Source organism: Psammomys obesus, unplaced genomic scaffold, assembly GCF_907164565.1.
Source record: "Psammomys obesus unplaced genomic scaffold, mPsaObe1.curated_primary_1811, whole genome shotgun sequence".
Lineage (NCBI taxonomy): Eukaryota > Metazoa > Chordata > Mammalia > Rodentia > Muridae > Psammomys > Psammomys obesus.
In genome coordinates this window covers 31,681,858-31,702,629 of record NW_026587216.1, presented here as the reverse complement: position 1 = coordinate 31,702,629, position 20,772 = coordinate 31,681,858, and the positions used below count along the sequence as shown (strand labels likewise).

General features: G+C 37.7%; 1 protein-coding gene across 2 annotated transcripts in view; it reads left to right on the top strand.

Annotated features, from left to right (window-relative positions):
• The first annotated feature begins 2,708 nt into the window (after positions 1–2,708).
• Positions 2,709–20,772, top strand: part of St18 (ST18 C2H2C-type zinc finger transcription factor) — a 133,377-nt gene continuing 115,313 nt past the window's right edge. The window contains exon 1 of one of the 2 annotated variants that reach the window (XM_055603514.1): positions 2,709–2,996. The gene's annotated coding sequence lies outside the window, so the exon portion shown is untranslated. Of the gene's footprint in view, positions 2,997–7,682; positions 7,731–20,772 lie in introns of those variants that run through there. The other variant, XM_055603515.1, reaches the window with a different exon arrangement.

Genomic DNA, 20,772 nt, shown 5'->3' with positions numbered 1-20,772 from the left:
GAAAAGTTTGATGAATCTTCTACCCAATAAGAAACTTGTATCTAAAACATACAAGAATTTGTACAATCTAATAATAAAAAGAAAACACTACAATTTTAAAATCAGAAAATTATCTGAGTTGACAATTCCAAAAACCCAATGTATAGAAGAGTAATAAAAGCATGTTATTTGAAAAAATGCTCAGTCATTAGTCATTACAGAATGCCAATCAAAACCATGTGAGACAGCACTTCGCATCCATTAAGAGAGCCCCCATAGATAAGCCAGCTAACAGAAAGTGTTGGCAAGGTGCTGGGATGTTGGAACTCAAAGACTGTTGACAAATATGAATCATGAATTATGACACTTCAAAACAATTTCTCAGTTCCTCAGACAGCTATGGGAATTACTGAATGATCCAGCCATTGTACTCCAAGGTACATATGCAAGAGGAATGAAAAGAAATGTTTATTATCTGGTAAATAAAAAAATTAAATGTGGTGTACTCAAATAATAAAATGTTAATCAGTACTAATAACCAGCTGATACATGAACAACTGCGTAGAGCTTAAACGTAACCACCATAAGTGATGCTGATCAATAGTAAAGAACAAAACAGTGGTTGTATGACTCTACTATTTAAAATATTTCTAAACGAGGAAAATTTGTATAGACAACAAGTAGATGAGCATTTATGTGATACTGAGGGAGAAAACGGGAAGCAAAGAGTGACTGCTGTTAGCTGTGGCTACGTCTCTTGAGGGTAATGAAACTATCTTGCATTGTAATAATGATGGCTGAATTGTGATGATCAAATTGTCTTCTGTAAATGAATATGTAGTATGATTTATCACATACCTTAATAAATAAAGTTATTTTTTAAAGTTTCTGATAGGACGTGACTTTGTTTCAGTCATGTAATGTCTAGTAATGTTACCTAATTGGGTCACATCACTGGAGTCTTCCTAGGAGCTCTCCTTCGTATGTTGCACCTGAGGTACCAGCATGCGTGCGGTGTCCTGCTCATGAAGTACAGGGGAGGTCAGGAGAAGAATTCCTTACAATAGAGCTCATCCTGTCTGTTTACTCCTAGTGTGAGAAGTTCTGCATTAGCAAGGTGCTACTCCTAGCATGCCCTTACCTTGGACTGTTGCCTTTAAATAGCACGGTAAAATTATGCACTAGGCAACTGATTATGTCGAGCATCAAATGGATTGCAGAACACTGATGAATGGCTATGAAGCACCATCTTAGAAAAGAAGGTGAGTCTCAGAACACCTGCCCACACGTATGTGGGAAATGTGACCGCTTTAAAACTTGGATGGTCAAATATTTCTGTGTGTTCTGTAGAGAATGACTAGCTTTTGTGACTAGCTTTTTTCCTTTCTTTTCTTTTTCTTTAAAACAGCATTCAGGATTCTAGCATTGCAACTGAGGGCAGCAGGTGCCCTTAGGAGAGAGTGGATTCCCAGGGAAGGAGGACTCAGGACAAGTGTCTGAGGTTTGCTGAGTCATAAAGATGTGAAGTTTCAGGTCTTTTGTATTTTTTCTGCTAGCCTCTTCTAGGGGAGTACCCATTCTTTATTAATGTCTGTTTTTTAAATTAGTGGTAGTCTGGTTTTACTCTTAGATGACACTTCCATAGTGATTTTTCTTAAAAGCAATGAAAAAAAGTAAACTCTGGCTTCAAAAGTTTTGAACTGTGGTTCAGCCCTGTAAGGAAAAAGTTGTTTTTATTAGTCAATATGAAATGTTGTAAAAAATGTTTAGAAGTTTCTGGGGTAGTATTCTGAGCTTTTCCATCCCCTTTAATCCCGTCTCTTCTAGAAGTGTCCCCGGTGGGCCTGGCAGTTGGGTAGACATCCCTTTAAATCACAAATAGGCTTGTTGCAGATTCTGAAGAATTGATTAATTTTTCTGTGATTTACATTTTTAATGCTTTTAGGAGTGGCCCATCAATGCTGTGTTCACTTGGAGTCCGGAGTAAAAGTAGCCCTGTGGGGGAAAAGAGAGCCCTAATGAGAAAGGCACAACCTGCTGAGTGAGAGATGTGTATGTTCCTGTCTAATCCTGACAGCCAGTCATGGAAACAGGCTCTGTGCCTGGACCCGGAGACTATTCTGTGTGCACTCACAAGGAGGCTAAGCTCCACCCCAAAGTGTGGCTGCCTTTGTCATTTTAATTGGTCTGTGTTTGTGAAGTGGGGCCTCTATTTACTTATAGCTTGGGGCTTGTGTTTACCAAGCCTGGTGGAGGCCAAGTGACAGGGCTCCTGCGAGCTCTCCTGCTGTATCTTGAGGCACTTTTCTTTTCAGTATCGGTCCTGTCTAATTCGTGAGCTTCTGTGAAGCAAGCGCAGGAGGGTACAAGGCCTACAGGGAGGAATTACACCTAATTACTCAAATAATTGCTAGGCTGTTGCCTTCTTAGTCACTGAAAATAATTTCCAGGTCCCTGGCTTTTATAGATAGTCTTCTAGAGGCAGGAGGACACAGCCCCCTTTTTAACTCAGCCCATTCACTCACAAAATCAGAACACTCGAGCCTGCAAAATTAATAAGCACCACTTCCATTACATATATTTTAGGTTGTTGTTGCCGTGGCGATAAAGTCAGGGACATTGAATCTCCTCTGTTGAGCCATTGTTATCATCCCTGGCCATCTGCTGCAGAGGAGTGATATTCCATCTCATTTGCATGATGACTGATATATGGGCGGTTTGGAAGGACATATGCCACAGCAATCATGTGATGAAAATTAAAGTGAAAGTTTTGGGCCCAGAGCCGAAAAAAATCTGTGTGTGCGCATGAGGCTGTTGATGTGCAAATGTGGATCATATTGAGAAGGCCTGAATAGGGAGGTGTGACGTAAGGAGGGCTACACGCAGGTGCTTATCTCCAAGCAGTCAAAGGCACTGGATGTCATATCATGGAAACTACCTTTCAAGGCAACAGCTTTAGTGTTTCCTGTCAGCACACCAGGAAGGAGAGAAATAGTCTTGGAAACACACACACAAAAGTAAGTTTAAAACTTTTTACCTCGTTCTATTCACCCTGGTGTTTAAGAGCTCAGCCAGAGAACAAGTTTCCAGGTCTTGAGTTAGTTAACGGTTACTGGTTTCTGACTGGGTGGGTGGGTGGGTTGGGGGTTATTTCTAAAGGCTGAAGTGCCCGTGGTTTTTACTGCTCTTTGCTTTGCTTTCTGTTGTGATGTACATCTGTTATGATTTTAAATTCAGTCGCCACCACCCACCTCTACTTTCTCACTCTCCTCCAAAAATGGGATATTGAGAAGGAGGTTAGAATAAAATGTCACGGTGCAATGTCATTTAAGCTGTGTCCGCTACTGCCTTTGTTCATGTGTATTTCTGAAATATGTGAGTTTGTAACAGAAAATCCTTGATATGAGACAGCACACTTTTTTTTCCTCTGTAAAAAAAAGTTAGGTAAAAGTAATTATGAGGTCACAAATATTATCAGGAGAGCTCATGTCTTACAAATCTTTATTTAGAATTGAAATCTTTGAAATGCTGTGAGTTGTTAATGCAATTTTGCATTAATAACCATTATCTAAAAAAGGGTTTTGTGGATTCATTGTGAAAAGTCAGAATCCAGGTTTTATGTACATGTAAGAGAAAAAGTTTGTATCTCAGTCTCTGAGATATTAAGTTGTATATATATATAATATTGTATTTGAATATTTAGAGAGTTGAATAAGAGTACTGTCCTTAAAAAAATGATACACCTTGTCTTTGATAGATGGACATGTCACAAGACTGTTCAGAAGTTAAAGCATAATGTTTTAAAAGCTGAAGAATGAGGGACTTAATACTAACCTTGAACGAAATGTTACAGAAGGATGATTTCAATGAAATATTACCTAGGGAAAACGTTTACATACTTTGATGAGCAGTACTTTACCTCATATTTCTTTTGTCAACAAAACACCTGTTAAAAATGATTGCTTTGATGTACATAGAATAATCCAAGTTTCCTGAAGGTGTGTACTATCTTTCCAGTTTTCTTTCAGTTTCAGAGAACACAGCAGCCAAGGCAAGTATTTTATAATGGTTCTAGTATTATTTTATTTTTAGGACTAGTGAATTATGTTACAAAAGTTTGTGTTACATCACCCTATAGACCGATTGACACTATAAAATCCAATAAATTAACAGGAAACTTTGATGAATATTGGATATAATTCTGTATACTGTTCTTATAACGAGGAAGTATTTTTCAGGAAATAAATTCAGAATCTAAAATAGGATTGATATTGGACTTTCTTTAACACTAAGCTGTTTCTTTGCTAATATCACCAGCACAACATTCTAGTTTTGTGCTGTAACCTAGGAGTATCCGTGCTCTCTTTCCCTCACTCAGAATGTTCAATTACTCAGTGGATTATTATGTGGCCTTCTTGGCTTACTCCAATATTAGATTAATATAGATTTCTTATGCCAAATTAGCGGAAATCACTGTTGCACACAAGAGCAATTCACTCTTCTCTTAGTCATATCTGTGTCACAGCAAGGGCATCATTTTAAGCTCAAAGGCTTTAATACTTTAAACTTGTATTCATGTGTCTGGGACACATGAATCCTGTAAAGCAATCGGAATCTTTCACAAAAGTCTACTTCAGTTGTATTTAAAGGAGTTGTATTTATAGTGACTGTCATTTTTCTGCTATCAAACAATCAGAAAAATTTAAAGTTTCATTATTCCTTCTCTATGAAAGCACTACAGGTGACAAGGAAGGAAGAGGGTGCTGGAGCTGTCCAAGGTAGCCGGCTTCTGAAAAGTTAACTTTATAAAAATGCATTTCTGTGTATCCGTTTAGTTAGTGTGTCCCCACTTCTAAAAGTTATGATTATATCGCTATGAGAGAATTAAACCTAGTGGATATAGCATTTTTTTCAGGTAATGTAGCAATCTTACATATCACTAAATTAAAAACTCAGAAACAGTTTAAACTTTCATAAAGTTAACTAGTGCTCCTGTGTGGAGCTTTAAACTATGTAAGTGGAAATAAATAAAATTCACAGCTACCAGACAGGCCATCATCATAGAAGCACACTGGGAACAGGCTCTGTGGCATACAGCAGTGAGGACAAACAAGCCGAAAAATGCAACTTACAGGAATCTATTGCTCTTAAAATTAATTCTTATCCTTATGTGACCTTCCATGTCTGCTATAGAAATCCAAAAGATCATAATTGTTTGATATGAAATGCAAAAGAATAGTTAAGTTGAAAGTTTAACATCATGAAATTCAAAATCCCAAGTGGTATATAAACATTAAAAGAAACTTTGGACTGCTAATCCTAGGAAATGAGTTTTATGGATTGAATTCAACAAGGCTTCAGAAATGGTTCCATCTGCTGCCTAGCAGCTGGTGAAAGGATAAATTTAATTCATTAATTCATTTGGAAAAAGGGATCCAAGAAGTAAAGACTTCACTGCTCATAATGCATATAGGTGGAAACACACTGAGACGTGGTCCTGTTGTCATCGTGGATAAGGAGCTACATTGTCTCCCATTTTTGGTAAAGGTCTTCATGATTGAGTCAATACCATGTTGATTTTTATGACAATAGCCAATCATTTTGAATTAGTTCAATGCTGTAAAACACTCATGGAAGTTTAAAGTCCCAGTTTTCAATCTAGGGAACTACGGGCAATAGAAAAGAGAAGCTTTCACATATTGCTCATGTGTCTATAGGAGGCAGTGTGGGTGTCTCTACCTACCTTATGTATGTTAGCATTTATGTCTGCACCTAAATATGCCATTGAGGTGGATAACCCCTTCAGTGACATTTATGTTATGTAGACATCCTATCTTATTTGCAGAAATATCCAAATATATTTAGTACTTAACATTAATATACATAGATAATATCTTAGATTCCAATTTTGTATCTACTCAAGGGCTGGAAGGTCAAATAACATGTATTTAGTTTGTCCACTTTCTTCTCACATTCCTTGTCTAGTCTTCGCCTTCCAGTTATCCTCAGCAGCCTGATTTAAAAGATTAGAAAGTTTTACCTGAAGTCTTTTTCTGTCCACTCTGTGACATTAATCATTTTGGCATAAGTGTTAAAAATCTCTTAAGACATGAGTATACGATTTAATTGAATGGGTTATACAAGAGACTATGTTCTCTTTATAAGGGTAATGGAGTTTTGATGTCAGGTTTCTCAAATCATATTTAGTTAGCACGATCAGGTATTGGAAAGTTTATGTTGATTATGTATAAACTGCAATCACTTTAACAGATTTTCTTAACTGCTAACATTTCAATAAGAGCCTGGTTTCCCTTAGAAACGTACAGCTCAACTTTTCTGGCAAGGTAAATACTTCCTGGTTGCCAGTTTTTTGATCTGTGATAGAGATAAGGGTGTCCGCAAGCTCAAGCCTGTTTCAGTAACGAGTGTGCATTTTAGTCTTTTTTTTTTTCTTTCTGGTTGATGACTTCAGAAATGGTGTTTAGCTTTCCAACTCGGCCCACAGCTCGCTGTGGTGTGTATGCTGGGTTTACTGTAAAGGTTCTGTGTGTACCCTGTGGGCTGGGTTAAGAATCAGGGTTTATGCATTTACTTGTACTGTTGTATTGTTTAGACAGCTTTGGTTTAGTTTTGATCTTTTTTTTTTTTCCTTTTTGCCTTTGAGGCTCTTCCACAGTGTCAGCTGCTGACTGATAGTAGGAAAACTGCCTCGTGGTGTGAATGAAAGGGACCTAGCGGTTGGTAAACAGAGATAAGGAATAAATAGAGCACAGGCAAAAGGAGATAGTTCTGTGGGGGCCCAGATTGCTGCCAGTCTGTTCAGGGGAGATGCGGAGCCTGTCCTTTTCCCAGATTAAATTAGTGTGCGAAATCTCCAGTGACCTCCTCCCCTTCTCCCCACACTCTTCAGCCAAGCTGAACAGCCTCTGCTGTAAAGTATTCATTTTACCCAGGGACACACGGACAATAGAGCTTTCCCTGATACTTATGGACAGCTGTCGTCATTCAGAGGGCTCTCAGCATTTCATTTTTCATAGGAGTTAAAAGGGTTTTTACCTTGGAAATGAAAGGGGCAGGAACACAACTTTGCCAGTTCTGAGGCTGTTTGGACAAGGGCTCTGACTGAGGCAGGAGTGAGCTGCGAGCAAGAAGGAGCTGCACAGGGAACTGATTTTTGTTTGTTTGTTTGTTTGTTTTGCTTAAAATGATTAAGCTAAGACAGGAATTCAATTTCAACTCTGGATTCCCTATTAGGAGAAAATATCTTTGATTCGGAAAGTTTCATAAAATTAAGGTCATCAGTGCAAAGTAGACAATTTGTATCCACCTGGTCTACTTTCATTTTGCCTAAATATGCATGCATTTTATTACCTCTGAATAAGCACGGGTAAATATTAAGTCTGGAAGATACCTCTGTAGTCCCATACTTTTTATTTTTTTAGTGATTTACTGCAAATATATTCAGCATTTGACTGATTAAATAGACCTTCGGCAACCTTGAGGGTCACTGTGTGGAGTATGTACATAGAAAATGCATCAGCCCATTGTACCCTGGCAGCTAATGAGATTGGTCGTTAAGTAAATGACACAAAGCCTACAAAAAAAGCTTACAGCTCACTAGAGTATCACAGTGTCCCTGCACACCACACAACGACACAAACACTGGACTAACCTAGCCCACCCTGCTTTATTCTACATCACTGCTTCCCTGATGTCAGCGTGAGAAGCAGAACAAAGGCTAGGAGGCACCGGTAAGTCAGTCTGGCAATTAAGCCCTAGGGAGAAAGTGGAACAAATCTGAGCCTAACCGTGGGGCCGAAAGTCCGTTTCTGGACAAGTGGGTCCAGATGAAGGGATTTTGCTATTACTTCTAGGAATATTGCCTCAGTGACCAGTGTTTTGATTCTGTTGTTATTGTTGTATTGTTTTTGCTGTTTCACAAAAGTTTGTGAATCTCAGAAGTCCAGTTCATCACAAATGGCAAGTGAACATAAATTTGAGAGGTGGGTATTTGTTGGAAATAAAGGAGCATTGACAAATAACTACTGTTCAGGTGTGTGTCTAGATTTGAAAACTTTCAAATGTGTGGGGCAACTTTAATTTTAGTTTGTCCTGCTGCTTGTAAAACAGAGAAACCCAGGGCACAAATGTGACTGCTGAAGTTTATTCTTGATGTGATAAAATTGTTCCAGCCCTTACTGTGTATTTAATATCCTGTATGAGATAGTCAGTGTCTTAAAAATCAGTCAGTCAATGAAACACAGCAAAACAAGAAAATAAAAACTTCTCTTTTGCTCAGACACTTCCATTTTCTCAAATCTTAAAAATCACTGTAGTGTGTGCTATAGAATGGGAACAGTAGTCATTTGCTTGCTGTAGTTGGAGGGGGAAAAAATCAAAGCTATCTGACACCGAAGCAGCACTGGCTTTACTCTTTCCTTGGGAAAAAAAAATGCATTTGCAGTATTGAAGTGTAACATTGCAGGATCCTTTTAGAGAAATATGGCATCAGGGAGTTGCCAGAAAGTCTGATTTGCCTTTCTGATATGTCTGGCTTAGATATTGATATTCTGAGGATGTTTAGTTCAAGAGAGGATGATTTTGTTACAAGACATTCAGGTAAATTAAATATTTTATTCTAAGAACTGTCATCTGAGTGGGTTGCCAATGGCATGATGAACTCTTGATGATCTCATAGATAACATTTTAAAAGTATTGTTAACAGAGTGTTGTATTTGTAAATAGATGTATTCATAATATCAGTGTCAGGATTCAAATTTTAAAGGCACTGCATTTAATATTAGACTGGCATCTCATAGGCATCTGCTCATGAATTAAAACGACACCATGTAGAGATAGGTTTGCTAACTTACAGTCCTTGCACTGAAATTTTCTTATTTGTATAGAGACATAGAAATGTTCTGACACATAATAGTCTGTTAATCATGAGAGATGCATTGCATAGGTTCATGATGTGGTCTAAGAGATCAGAGGTTACATGCTTCCTTCTGTTTTTGTCTGGAAGAACTTTTCCTGTCACAAATGTGTTCTCAGCTTTCATGTTACTTACATAAATTAAGACTAATACATGGATATGCATAGTGTGTATTATATACTTCAATTCTGTTGTTTTTTCCAAAGTAACCAGAATTTGAAGGAAGTAAATTTCATGACAAGGATTAATGTTGTCTTACTGATTTAAAGTGAAAATGTGCAGGAAAGATGTGCTTAGATTTAGCTAACCTCAGAAAATTCTAAATGTCATCCCTTCAACATTCCTTTCATATGATTGGAATCATTGAAAACAGAAAACCATTTGCAAATGGCCACACTTGCTTCCTAGACATTTTAGTTTGGGGCAGAGTTAATGCAAATAGTTTGCTCTCAGAAGCAGTGTTAGTACCTTAACGTATTTTTCTGTGCTGGACATTTCACATCTGAATCACCTGTGGTGTAACTTCTTCCTCCATAGTTGCTAATGCTTGTCCTGTTAATACAAGAGGGAATGTTTGAGAGAGCATACAGTCCTTTGGCTGACCTAACTGTTCCACTCCCATCCTCACTGGTGCAGCAAAGCATGACAAACTTGACCAAAGTCTGTAAGTTGCTTCTTTGCAGATAAAACTAAATAAATTTACTTTACAAAGTGTAATTTTTACTATTGAGAGCAAATTAGAGCTGTGGTGTAATTAAAACCAGAGGGCATAGGTCATTACTTTCAGTTTATGTGAACTTACTTCTACCAGTATTGTATTTGAAGAATTTATATACATATAATATATAATTCCATATATATATATTCATATATATCAACAACTACTTAATTGTGTCAGTGTTGGATGGCTTCTTTAAAGAAATTTGAAGAGTTTGATTTGTGTTGAGAAAAAGAAACTTTGTTTTAACGAACTTTTACTTTAATTACTTAGTTAACAAATGACTCTTAAAACTGCTCAAAAGGTTTTAGTATATGCTGTGAGCAGCGCAGGGTCTTTGCCACACCCAGGAATCCTCTAAGAGAAACAACCAACATTTCCTAGAGAAAGTTCAGCTGTTATCATCATCATAGAGAATCGTACGTTTGAACCCTGATCCTTCCATTCAGCCTGTGTCACTGGCTATGTTTTAACTTTTTAAACCTCAGTCTTTTGGTCTGATTAATGGGGACCGGGTTAGAAGTAGAAAATAATGTTGTGTGAGAACTAAACACGGTAAGGTGTACCATGCCCCTGGTGTGTCATGTCTGCAGTTTTGAACTTGAAGTGGAGACGCACAGAGCAGGTGGATGCCACACTAGGCGCATCCCAGTTCTTGTTCTCCATGCCCACGATACAGAATCTTGTCCTCTCTTCACTTCCAGAGGCCCCAGTTGCGTGAGATTATTTGAAGGATTGTGTCAGTTCCATTTTGTGTGACTGGGTGCTCATACCAGTCTAAGGTATCGTGTGTAGACTGCTCAGTGTACGTCGAGTACATGCGGCTAAATGGACTTTTTATATAGTTGTTTAGTAACTTTTAAAAGACCACCCTACAATGTATTTCAGTATAAACTTTATGTAACAAATATTCACTGGCATTTAAATGCAAAGTGATACACCTGTAATTTAAGTAATTATAGCAAAGTTTCTTAACTACTAAGATTACAGTTTAATCTTATTCTTAGTTTTTATTAATAATTTTAATTTCTTGCCACATTGGGATTTATTTAGGCTTTAGCTTACACTATTTCTTTTCACTTAACCCTTGAATGAAGTATAAATTTTCTTTCTTCAAAGCTATAATTATTGAAAAATACTTTATTTTACTTTTTAATCTATGTAATAATACTTGATCCTCATTTATTCCTGAGTGTTTTATAATAACAGATAAAATTCATACTAGTGACCTCTAAAAGATACCAGATTGCATTGTAATTTTTGAATATTGTTTTGTCAGATGTTGTAACAAATCTAAGAGTTTTTCCGAAAAAAGAAAGTTTCCGTTTGGGGGAGAATGTTGTTTCTAAGGAAAGCATTCTGATTCCAAATATCCTGTGCCTATGAGAGAATATCAGAAAAAATACTAATGCTTTAAAAATCTTTAGAGTGTGATTTCTACTTTATATATAATTCAGTATTATAATAGAGTAGCTTTTCAAACCATGGCATTTTAGTTTATTTGATTGAAAATATATAAATACAAAGTTGCTAGAGATATCTGTCCATGTTTGCTAAAAACTCTTTAATGTACTTCTAGTTTGCTGATGAGATATATATTCATTGAGACTAGTCTATTGAGGGACTGCATTTGACAATTCCATAAAAAGCATTGACACTGTAATTTGATAAACAAAAAGTATGAATTTTTGTTGTGTATTTTCTAGAGCTCTATATAACTCCAAAGTTATATAGTTTAATTTAATTTTCTAAGTTATGAGTTATTTTTTCTCATGCAGAAAGCATGGATATATGCTGGTTTGGAAAAACCTACTTTCTTCTTTTTTATTTGTCACATACATGTTTAGTATCTGTGTGAGTGAATTCATGCCTGACCTGAGAAAACTTAGCTACCCTCGCTTACAGTATTATGCAGAAACAGACCAAAATGAAATGGTTAATTGGTTAAAAGGAATAAACAGCATTTTCTTTCCTGGACTATAAACTAAGGAGAATATGAAAACAGAGAAAGAAGAGTTTTGGCATTGAGAAGCTGATTTGTAGGCGATCATCAGTTGGAACGACACATCGCTTGTTTCTTTAGTAGGTTTGGCATGGATTAGAATGAAAGTATTTGCTTCTTTTACATTTCCCTCCTCCAAACATCAAACAGTTGTGGAGAATTCGTCTTAATATTTCTATTCTGAGGGGTGAGAAAGAGGTGAGGGTGAAATAAGCCCTGAAGAAAATCAAATCAGGAAAAGGCTGAGGTTCACAATGAGATTGTCAGAAAGAGGACAGGAGTGTGAGCGTACAACCTGCGACACCCGGAGCCCTGGCTGCTTGGTGTGGGTGAAAGACGCCAGTGTCTCCCAAAAGGGTTAAAGAAATGCATTCTGTTGCATCTGCTTACTAAATCCCTTCCTTTAGCAGAAATTCAAATTTTGTAAAGATTATTCGTTTTATTGATGCATATAATTATAATCACAAGCCATCTGCTGATTTGGCAGGCATGGTTAAAATTCTCTAACTCTCATAACCTTTCAAGTACAGTGCCCTTGGGACTCTATTTCACTTTTATATTTTGGAAAACATGTAGGGACAAATAAGGGCGGTCATCTGCAGAATGTCAGACCTGGGGAAATGAAAGAATGGGGATTGAGTTGCTATGATGGTTATTTTCAATAGTAGGGGAAGTTATTTTTCTCTTTTTTCTGACTTCATGAAAGATGATCCTAGTTTCTATGATGAATTTTTGAATTTTTTTCCTAAGGATTAAAGCTCTGTCATTACCCTCCCAAAAGGCAGGTTTCAAGCCTAACCAAAAAAACATGCCAAAAGACCTTCCAGACAGTTCTTATGTTGATCTTAACAGATAAATTCAGTGTATTTTACCTAGTCTTTCTAAACTGTGGAGTATTTATTTTATTTTTCTGAAAATATCCAGCTAAATAACCTTACAGCCTAAGGTTTTAGGTTGTAAAATAACTTCCACATTTTGACGCCAGTCTTTTGGTTTAAAGACCACATTTCCAAGTGTCTCAACTATGTTGTTTTTGCTTGAAATCATGCACTGGTCAGATTTCTCACAGCGGGAGTCTCGTGTGACCCTTTCTGCAACTACAAGCATTTGAAGCTTGGTGAGCTTCTATGCCTGAATCACTTACTTCTGTGGGAATATTTCTTCCATGATCTGACCTGATCAGCCTTAGTATTCCAGTGGTCTGGCTTTGTACGCAGACAAATTTCAGCAGAGTGAGCACCAACAGAAGGGAACTTGGAGAAGCCACAGGAGTCCAGGACTTGGCTTCATCAGATAAAAGAAGCATGCACATACACAGCTAATACATTTCTCAGAATCTCTTTCTTTCTAACCACAGCCCATGAAATCATCCAGAGAATTATTTTCTAGAATTTTAAAAACAAGGAAAAGAATTTCTAATACTAACATTGTGCAGATGAAGTTTTTCATGGCAATTAGGAATATAGGACTTGACTATATACAACAATAATAACCTTACACATCCACCAGATGCTTGCTTTAAGCCAACTTCTGTTTTAAGTTCTTTAATATCTTGTTTCATTTATTATTCAGAATAATTGTATCTGTTTTTACAGAGGTAGCAATGGAGACTGAATCTTGAGGGTTCTTCTCATGTCACCAGAGGGATGAAAACTCGAGGGAGGTCATAGTCTTAATCTTTGCCCATATATTATGGTCTTTGAAATAGAGTAACAGAACAGTGTAAGCCAATGTTAGCCATGTAATCATCAAATGATGCTGGGTCCCAGGTACATCTGGGTTCTATTATGGTTAATATGATTAAGACATTGAATGAATCTGATAAAGTGACATGACAAGCTGCTTTATTTTTCTTATCATGAACATCTGTCACTTTAAGGGTGACCTCTGGAGTCCTTTCGGTCCTGCAAATTCTGTAACTATGAACTTCTTATAACTCAAACATGAATCTGAAAAGTAATTTAAAGACAACACAAACACTCATGATACCTCTCAGATCTAAATTTACCATGCCAATTAACCCTGATAGCAGAAATCACCCTGTCTAAGCATATGAACTTTACTTCCAACCTAAATATTCGATTAAGTGTTAACCATTTGGCCTCACATGGAAAACTCTCAGCTTTGTGAGTGTAAACACAAACACTCAAAAGCATCTGATGATTGAATTACAACTCTGTATATTTTGATAATAACATCGCACCGGCATAAAGCTAGCTACCTGCCAGGGTACTTCATAACATACATTCTCACAACTGCCACATCAAGCCGACAGCAAACAGCATAAAAGCAGTTCTCCCCCGTACCTGGAGGTCAGAAGGCTGCCCTGGTGAAGGGCCATCCTCTACCGTGATTCCATGCACAGCCACAAGGTCAGAACCCAGCTGAGGCCAGGCACTGTGACCCTGGGAAGAGATGTACCAATGAGTCGCTCTCTTTCAAGTGTTTTTTATCCTCTTGTCATTACGTTTCACTTGAAAGAAAGTTCCATTGCTCTCTCTAGACAAATGCTTAAAACCCTATGCTATAGGCTACAGCTTACTTAAAAACATCAGAATTTTTGCTTTTGTACTAATCTTAGTCATCCTGTAAATGTTAAAAGTCATATGCTTTCCTTAAATTATTACAGAATTAACAAACTTTTTAATTAATAAATTAGAAAGTACCCTAGGGTACTTTTAATCTTTTATAAATGCCATGCTGAAACTATGATAACAAATAAAAAGACAATAAGCTTTGACTAAAATCTTTTAGTAAATAAACTATCTTTAAAACTACTTGTTCTTCTTATTGAACAACACAGAACATTGCTAATAATTGCTGAAGTGTCTGTTAAGAGAAGAAATAATTTAAGGATGAATTGTTCCAATCTTCTTAGGTCAATGTCCATCAAGTGCCCCAGGGTTAAAATATATTATTTCAGCTGGATAATATTTTAAGTAATTTGTTTGTATTATTTACTATAATGATCAGAGATATAACACAAATATCAAAGGTAAAGGGTTGCTTGGGTTTTATATATAATTGATTGACTAAGAAATATTTGTCTAAAACCATACGCATCTTATGGAAAACATTGCATATTATTAAAGACTCCATATTATTGTATGCCACTCTTTTGTGAAGAAATTCTCATCTAATTACAGGATTGTATTTTCTTCTGTGGAATTCAGTATCTACTTTTATTACTTTTAGCTTTTCTGTAGGGATGAACATTATTTTATTACCATTGTCTAATATTCTGACTGACAAAAATTATTTGTATATCTTCTTTCCAACAATCATTAAAGGTTTTTCCATATCTCATCTTAAGAATATCTGATTGTCCTTTAGTACACCTTGAAATCAGGGATGATGATACCTTCAGAAGTTCTTTTATTATGCAGTTATTTTTGGTACTTTTTTCATATAAAGATGAGAATTATTCATTTAAGTTCTATAAAAACTTGTGGTGGCATTTTGATGGAATTGCATTTAATCTGTAAATTGCTTTGTAGTTTGTTATCAATAAATAAAGTCCTTATGGAAAAAAAAATATTTGTCACCTAGATTTCTAAAGTATAGAGAATGGTCACAAGCCTGGACACATGGCACTGAGCACTCATGAGTCAGCCTGAGCAAAGTAATTGTCAGTTCCTACATGACAACAGGTTTGTTAAAATAGGTTGTGGTTGGGTGAAGTTCCACTCAGACGCTCAGCTTTAAAATGTAGGGCCCTGGAGTAGCCTGTTCCAGCCATCCTTCAAAAGACGAAGCTATGGCCTAAAGAACTGCTCTGAGCAGAGTCCATGTTCTTGCTTAGAGATGGTATCATGGAAGATTTTGTAGAGAAAGCACCTAAGCAATATTAAATTATGTATTCAACAGAATCACTGAGAATCTGTTGTGTTCCACTAACCTGTTAAGCACTGAGGGTAATAGATGAGGAGTCACAGTGCTCACAGCAGGGCATGAAGAACAAGCAGAGAGTAGACGACAGTAGGACTTGTATTGTGTGGAAGGCAAGGCCAGGACTTGAAAACTAGAATATATTAATAAGTGAATACTGTAGGCATAGATCAATGTACACCATATGCCCAATATCTGAAAACTGGGGATTTGATCCAAAGAATCACACACAAAGTAGAAATGACAACCTTGAACAATCATGCGAGGGATGAATCAAGACATGGCATTCAGAAGAAAGAGTTGTGTGCAGGGAATAATTTTTGGCTTTTTGAGGAGTATTAAATTTTAGACAACTGGTGCTGACAGTGAGTAGATAAAGTCAAGAGGGAGATCCAGGATGGGGAGTGGACGTTTGAATATGGTTCTTAAGGAGAGTGTTGACAGTGAGAAAAGAGCCCAGACTGGAACTGAGGACCAACTATGAATGGAAAGATGGATGGAGGGCAATTAACAAGGAAAGAATTTAAAGAAGGCCGTAGGAAAAACTGAGGTATTGGAGAAAAGATATAGACATTTTTGTCAGACGGACAGTAACGTTAACTGCTCAGAAAATGACTGATAGTCCACGATTAACTCTTTCAGAGAGAAGATCTCTGGTGACAACAGCCGGAGCAGCATCAGTGGAATCAGGTTGAAAGCCAGATGTCTGTTGTTTAGGAAAAGTTACATAAGAAAAAGAAAGTGTCTTGGTTATTTTAGTAGGTTTGACTCTGGGGAGCAGAAACAGCAACATAGACAGGAGCGAGGAGGATATGTGGAGATGAAGCAGAATTAGAAGAAGTTGAAAGAAAGGATAAGTGGGGGCGGCAGGAAACAAATGCAAGGAGAGCATCTTGGATAACCCACCCTTAGAAGGAAGAGGCTTCTTCCTCTACATCTGGCCAGAAGGCACAGTTTCAGAGAGGTGCAGTAAGTGTAAAGATGAGCAGAACCATTCAGTATTGACCAATGCAGAACTGCCTGGTCTTCAGCTCAGTCCCTTAAGCATGTCAGCTTTTATTACTTACTTCATTTATACAAGGAGATTAAAATTAAAGCTTCTGCCTAACAAGAGAGACCCAGAAGAGCTTGGGAATGTCTTCAGGAAAGTAAGCTTTCATGAAAGATGCAGGCAGTCATGTGGAGTGAAGGAAAGTGGATACTGTTCCTTCAGCTGCAGTCACCTGCAGGAAGGGGTGGCAGAACAATGAGGCTGGCTTCTCTCTAGAGCTCACATCTGTGGAGGGAAGTGACCAGAAAGGAGCTAGATCCTAGCAGGCAGCAGACAGCTGATTTCTCTTCGGTATGCTCCACCTCATTCTTTTGTTTCGTACTAGAGACAAAAATTTTGCTAGTTTTCCCCTCACAATTAACAGCCTTTCCAATCTATCTTCTCATGCCCCGTTGACTTCTTGTCTAGAAGCTGGCTTCCCTGATCCATATCTCTGTTTAAAGCAGTTTAACAACTTCCTATCATGCTTAACATAAAATGCAAACTTATTGAATTGTCTGTACGGCTTTGAACAGATAAACAGATGAAATGTAATTCTCTTACTACATCCTTTACTCAATTACCGTGTGTTTGGTAGCCCTTAGTTTGTGCTAACGCTGTGCATCCATCACCAATGAACAGTTTAGAACATTTTTAGTTTTCCCCCAAACCTTCTGTCCTTCTTATTTAACATCCTCCTTAACCGTTCTTTCCAGTTCTACAGACAACCAGTAATATACTTTGTATGCCTGTTTATATATCTCTTCTGAACATTTCATGCGGTTGAAATCACAGGATTTGTGGGGTTTGCGTCTGACTTCTTCCCCTCACCAGTATTTTCAAGGCTTGTCTCTATTTCAGCACTTAACAGTATTTCACATACTTTCATTGTTAAGTAATACTCAGTGTAATACTTCTTTATTTCATTCATTAATTGGTAGAATGTAGGATTGTGTCTACATGTTGGCAATTGGGAATTATGTGAATTATGCTGCTAAGAACACTGAGGCATAATTTGTGTGGGTATGTGTTTTTATTCTCATGTATGTAGCTCATGCTTGTGTTGCTGGACTGGTGGTAGCTCTGTGCTTGACTGTTTGAGGTAATACTGGATGTCCTGGGACCATTTTACATTCTTACCAGCAATGCATAAACTTCATTTCTGTGCCAGCACTTGTTACTTTCTCTTTGATTTTTTTTTTCAGTCCACTTGGGTGTAATGTGACATGTCATTTTGGTTCCAATTTGTATTTCTCTGTAGCTAATGGTACTGAGTGTCACTTGTGTGCGGTTGTGTCATGTGTAAACTGCTTTTTAGAAATTTTCTGTTCAAATCTTTTCTCCACTTAAAATATCTAGATGCATTAAAATTTTTTATTCTATCTTAACTGTACAACATGACATTTCCAAGCATATATCCTTCCTTGATTATTCATACTTCTTCAATCCTTTCTTGCCCTCCTTTGACCAATTTTAATTGGGCTGGGTTTTTTTGTTATTGAGTGTAGTTATTTACAAAATATTGTTGATCCATGTACTTTAGATGTTTATACACTGACGCATGGAGCTCTGCCTCTCTGTGTGTCATCCTTCTCGGTCTTTCTCTTTCTCTCTATGTGTTGGCAGCACAGAGAGTATGTGATCATGTATATGCCTATGGAGTGTAGAGAGAAACTTTGGTGCCATGTCTTTAGGTACCATACGTCTTGCTATTTTGAAACAGGGCCTCTTGATGACCTGGTGCTCAACATGCAAGCTAGTATAGATATCCTGTCTGCCTCAACTTCCCCAGCATTGGGATAACAAACCTACTTCCATACCCTGTTTGTTTCTTTGTTTGTTTTTAAACTTGGATTCTAGGGTTTGATTTCAGATCTCATGCTTGAACAGCGAGCATTTTACTGACTGAGCCATTTCCTCAGCCTTGACACATATGGCTCTTCACTGTCTCAAATCAACAAAGCTTGACTTCATTCCTTGATGTAAGCAGCTCCAACCCTCTAGCTAACAGTATTTTTCTGTAGCCCTCGTTACTTACTCTAATCTGTTTATTTACTCTGGCTTTGGGTGCCACTCCTCAGTGGGAACACTGTTTTAGTGCTGTCCATTCCTGCATCTCTCATCCATCTCATGATGCTATAGACTGCCACAGTGGAGAACCTGGACATTGGAGCAAGAGGCCAATCCCCAGTTGTTCTGAGACACTGCCCAGGCAAATTTGGAGGTTTTGGTTTTTTTTTTTTGCTACAGTTTCATTTTAGTGTCAAAAATAATAAATAATTTCTGATTTATATAATTGTGTATGTAGACTAAATATGCACAAAGAATTTATATCAGGCTGTAAGAGAGAATAACAACAATCAGTAAATATTTTAAAATGTATTAATGAATTTCCCTACTATGTTCATATCCATTTTCTGTTTAGTTTGCGATAGATTATGAAGTCAGAAGTTTCATTATGATGTTTCTGCACACGCATACTAATGTACTTTGATCAGATTTATCCCCTCTTTTACCTTCTATATCCTTCCTCCTTTTCTCTTTTCTTTGGTGTCTCAAGTCTGTCTCCTGTTCCCTTGAAAAATGTCTCCAAAGATTTACTGCCCCTCGACACTGGCAACCTGGAGCTTCGTGTGCAGAGCACACCTGTGGACTTCGCTTAGGGTCTGTGCTGCATGATCCTGGTGTTTGCTGAGTGGCTCCAGTATGCCATGGATTTGTGTGCCATATAGCTCATGCAGTATTTACCATTTTAGAACAAGTTTCTATTATTGCCCTACATGGAACACAAAAGGTAGGGAGATTTAAGTGCATTTCTGCGACCACAGAGTCCATGTGCCACAATTAGATTCCATGTCAGGCTGCTGTCAAAGGGTATCCTCATTCTAACTCTGCTGCTCCAACCCAGGGTTCATACTATCCAGTCACCATGAAGCAGCACCAGCTCACTTGCCAAGTCTTCTCCAGGGTGAAGACTTCTACTACAACCCAGTGTACTGTTTACTTCTGGTTTTCTTATGTCCCAGCCAATCTATAACTCATTGAACCACAGAAGTTCACCTTCCCTGTGTGACCCCATCCTGGGTCTGGGATTTGGTAAAGGACATGTAGGTGACAGATTCTAACTTCCATGTGGTCAGGGCAATCCAGAATGAGGAATGGTAACACCAGGGGAGGTTTTATATAGGAACTCTTACAGTATAGTGAGTTTGTTCACCATAAACAACCATAAACAATGTCAGTTCCTGACGAGTTTTGTCCAGCGGGTGAGTCATTATTCATGTATAAAACTGGAAGCCACCATTATCTCCTTAGAAATAAGTGTCCTGAAGTTCATTTGTGTGTTTTAGGTAAAAATATTTGACTTTTTCTATTGTCCTTGTATTTTACCCCTTGTTTTCTTAGAGGTGCTCAATTTGGTTCTCTGAAGTGTTCAAGATGTGGTCACTATTTCAGTTTAATATGATTGGCCTGATGGCGACTCTTTTCTCCCCTGTGCATCCAAGCTCTCTCTCTCTCTCTCTCGCTGTGTGTGTGTGTGTGTGTGTGTGTGTGAGAGAGAGAGAGAGAGAGAGAGAGAGAGAGAGAGAGAGAGGCAAACATGTATGTGACAGGGGAGGGGCAGCACTCGGCCATGCATGCACATACTACACCCAGAGGCTGAGGTTGGATGTCTTCCTCTGCCACTCTCCACATCGTTATTTTGGTTTTTTGTTTGTTTGTTTCTTTGAGACAGCATCTCTTACTGAATCTATTTTGGCTAGACTGATCAGCAAGCAAACCTCCAAGATCTGCCTGTCTCTGCCTCTACAAGTCTAGGAATTCAGGCACACATGATTTTACCAGTGTTCACCTAAGTGCTGGAGGTCTAAACTCAGGTCCTCGTACTCTCATGGCAAGCGTTTTATCAAGTTATCCTACCAGGCCCTGCTTTTGTTTATTTGTAAAGTGTTTATTAATAAATTATTCATGATATTATTACCCAACTAGGTATAGTGCCTCATTACCTATAATTCCAACACTCCAGAGACAGAAAACTTGTTCTGAGTTTCAGGCCCGTCTAGACTACATAGTGAGTTCCAGGACATCCTGAGCTAAACAGTAAGATGTCTCAAAAACAAAAGAAACAAAAACTAAAAAGGTTCTCTTTCCTTTTCAGGCACAGCATCAACAGAACAAGATAATCAGCTTTAACTATGCATTTATTCACCATGTTATCT